The sequence below is a fragment of the Lutra lutra genome, chromosome 1 (assembly GCF_902655055.1).
Source record: "Lutra lutra chromosome 1, mLutLut1.2, whole genome shotgun sequence".
Classification (NCBI taxonomy): domain Eukaryota; kingdom Metazoa; phylum Chordata; class Mammalia; order Carnivora; family Mustelidae; genus Lutra; species Lutra lutra.
This window is the reverse complement of record NC_062278.1, coordinates 108,472,808-108,476,738: the sequence shown is the minus strand read 5'-3', so window position 1 is coordinate 108,476,738 and position 3,931 is coordinate 108,472,808. Positions and strand designations below refer to the sequence as shown.

General features: G+C 48.5%; 1 pseudogene; it reads left to right on the top strand.

Annotated features, from left to right (window-relative positions):
* Nucleotides 1-1,898: 1,898 nt before the first annotated feature.
* LOC125101065 (galectin-related protein-like) lies at nucleotides 1,899-3,646 on the top strand (annotated as a pseudogene).
* The last annotated feature ends 285 nt before the right edge of the window (nucleotides 3,647-3,931 follow it).

Genomic DNA, 3,931 nt, shown 5'->3' with positions numbered 1-3,931 from the left:
GGAAAGTACAGCACAGTTGCTGACTGGTCCAGAGCTAAAATGCATACATAGATCAAGAGTCATCTGACATCTCTCCTACAAAATTTAGGATTTCTCCTAAATCCTTCATTTAACATGAAGGATGAGAGGCTTATAATGGTTAATTTTTATGTGTCAACTTGACTGGGCCACCAGCGCTGGGAAATTTGGTTAAACATTACTCTGGGTATGTCCGGGAGGCTGAGATTAGCATTTCAGCCAGCAGGCTGCGTAAAGCGGATTGCCCTCCCCAATGTGGATGGGCCTCATCCCATCCGTGGAGGGCCTAAATAGAACAAAAAGAAGGAAGAATTCACACTCAGTCTGTTGAGCTGGGACATCTGTCTTCTCCTGTCCAAGACTGGGACTTACACCATTGATGCTCCTGGTTCTCAAGCCTTCAGACATGGACTGAAACTACATCACCTGCTGTCTCTCCAGTTTGCATGGGACTTCTCAGCATCCATAATCAAAGGAGCCAAATTTTATAATAAATCTCTCTCTATATATACACACACACACACATATACACATATACAGTATGTATAGTATACATATGCCATAATACAGTATAGAATAGTATATAGTGTGTATGTATGGTACACAGTATGCTGTATATGGGGAGGGTGTGTATGTACCATACGTGTATATATAACACCATTGGTTCTGTTCTTCTGGAGAATCCTGACTCACACATCTGTGTATCTGTGTGTGCATGTGTGTATGTGTATATGTACAGCCATATATGTAAAAGCACATACAAAAATATGTGTTTTTATATTATCATTGTTTACTAAGGTGGAGGCTTAAACATCTGCGGACAATTTCAGACAGGGCACAACGGCCGACAAATGCTAAAATGTGCCGAGGAAATAGGCCGCCTCGGAGAGAATTTCCCATGATGGAGAAAAAGGCTGGAAGAGCAAACCAGGCCGGAAATGACCCCCAAAGGTTGGTAGTGGCTCAGGGTACAATATTTATGACCCCAGATACTTGAATACATCCCAGCTCAGTCCTCCTGGCCTCAGGGAGCTACATCAAGACAAAAAAAAAAAAAAAAAAAAGTCGTCTTTTTGGACAGTGGACTTCTTGGACAGTGGACAATGCACGATCTTCAAAACTTCCATTTGGAGCCCCAGCAAGCGCTCACCCACAGGAAGACAGCAGCCACGGGAGAGGCTCTTCCCATCAGTAGTCAGAGTAATGCACCCGCGCGCAGGGTAGAGGCCGGGGCAGCTGTGGCCTGAAGCTGGCCGTTGGACTGCAGCAGAGGCGTGTGCCGTGGGCATGGGCGTGGGCAGCCTGGCCAGAGGCGTCAGGGCCCTCGAAGCCACAGAATCAAGGCTCAGAAGGAAGCAGCACCCTGCGGAGCACACAGTGGCTGGGGTAACCCCTGCCCTTGGGGACACCAAAAGACCTGAGGAAAGGCGGCTGCCCAAGGGCTCCGGCAGGGTTGGGACCTTGGCTGTGAAAGGTGGTGAGCCTGGGTTTGGGTCCGTGCAACCTGGCACTCCAGTTGGAGCAGTGAGAAGTGATAGTAAGTACTGTGGAGTCCCGTCCACGGAGTCTTGCCTGCGTGCCAAGTCCACCCCCCGCATCCTTCCGCTGCCCAGGCTGGAGGAAAGCTCCGGGCTGAGGAAGGGGGCGAAGTCGGGGTGTGAAAGTATTACTCTATCCTGGGGCCCCGCCTGCCGAGTCAGAGAAGAGCCGAGCAGGTCTTCAACCCCCTGGGAGCAGGCCTGGTGCTCCAGAGAGGGCCTGTACCCTCTTGCTGCAGAGCTGGGGTCAGGGGCCCATGCTGACAGCTGACGGGGGCACGGCCTCGGAGGCAGAGTCACTCACGTTGCCAGCCTCCCCCCAAGCCGACGGGTGGCCGAGGCATGGACAGTCTCGTGGGACACCTGACTCCCGGACTGGTCATCCATTACGCTGGGCTCTACTGTGCTGGGAAGGTGTCCCAGGCCCCGGAAGCTCCTCCTCCTCCCAATACCACCAAAGGGGCAGGGCCAGAGGTGGTAGCAGCAGGTGTGCCTAGAGGGAACCGTGTAGGTGCAAGCTGGCTCTCTCAGAGGAAGAAGACGTACTGTGCTCTACAGCTCACCCCCCAGACCTGCTGGGGTGATTTCAGCTGCTGGTGCCAAGGCTCAACCCACACTGCCTCAAACAGGAGACAGGATTTAGTGACTTGAATTGCCAAAAGCTCTAGGGCAGATAGAAGGTCCACAGGACTTTGATCCCCAGACCCCTACTCTGTTTTCCAGCGTTTCTTTCCACCACCAGTGGCAATCCCTGCCATTCACATTTTGAATAGGATAACTGAAAGGGAAAACCCCTCCCTGTCTTCCAGCATTGCACGTATTTGTCCAACAGCATTAGCTAGAGCTGGATCCAGGCATCCCTCCTTACTTTCTTGTCTCCTGACCTTCTCTCTGGTGCTCAAAAGAAGCCGAGACCCAAACGAGGTTACGAGCTATTGCCTAAAGTGAAAAAAAAGTTAGTTCGTGATAATTGTCCTTAATCCTAAACATTGAGCAAAATGCTCAAATTCTGTTTGTAATCATAAAAACCTGGGTGTGGCAGAAGATTCCTTCTGACTCCTTCGGAGGCTGGAGAAATTCTCAGAGCACAGAGAAGCAGAACAGGGCCCCTGGAGCAGAGGGAAGACAGAGCTTCACATGACCAAGTAGATTTATTCCTCTTAGGCCTCAGCTAGCTTCCTATGGGAGCCAGTGCTTAAAGAGGAAAGATTCAGAATAGTTATTAGAGCTCATTCATTATTTATGCTTCTTAAGTATTTCTGTTTATTCTTAGAGCAACTGGACAAAATAATTCTCAACTTAGCTTTCTTGTTATGTTTGTGAAACCCTAATTTGAAAGAACTCTACCTGAAATGCAAATTAAAATCACAATGTGATACCCCAATAGATAGATAGATAGATAGATAGATAGATCTATCTGAATATCTAAAATTAGAGGGCCGCCTTCTACCAAACGCTGTACCAAGTGTCTGAATTCTCCCCAGCCCTGCTCAGGACTGCCTTGGATCCCCACCTGCCCATGCTCCTTGTCCCACGTCCCCTGCCTCCTCCGGGCTGCCTTCCCTCCCTTCTCCGCCAAGTGTCCCAGTGCAAGAGGCTGGCCTGATCTGTGACCCACCGTGATGCAGTAGTAAAACTAGATGATGGGCATTTAAACAACTCCTTGGTCTCTCCAGTAAGAGATTGTGGTACTTCCCACAACTGATAGTTCCATTTTGTGGGCCCATTAAAGGGGCATGAGACCAGCCAAGAAGGTGTTGGTGGTGGGCATTGTAGACCTCAAGCCGGAGAGCTTTGCCATCAGACTGACCTCTGGTGACTCTGAAGACCCTCCTGCCAATGTGGCAATTGGACGCAAAGCTATGTTCAAAATACAAAAATTCGTGTGTATCTGAGGAACAGTCAGCCATCCCTTACTTTCCATTCATCCCGGACCAGTCATTCAGGGTGGAATCCTTTGTGAGCACTTATATTTCAGAGTGTCTGTAGATGGACACCAACTTTTTTATTTTTACCACTGCCTTTAAACATTATCAGCAGTTGATACCATGAAGATAAGCGGAGACCTCCAGATCACTAAGCTTGGCTGATATCATTTTAACCATGTCTGTTTCAAATCGGATCAGCTGCTATGGCTCCCCATCAGTCTGGAGAAAGTGGCTTTGCAAGATCTGGAGACTCGAAAATAAAAACAAAAAGCAAGTTTCACTGTCTCTTCTTTCAGTGCAGCTTAAGCCCAAAATGACAACTTCAAACTGTGGTTTGCCTTTAGGAAGCTGTCAGAACAAAGACACCGAGCCATTATTAACAGAACAAAGTAATACATTTATGCTGGATTTTATTCAGACTAAACTGAAAAGAAAAAAAAAAACCTT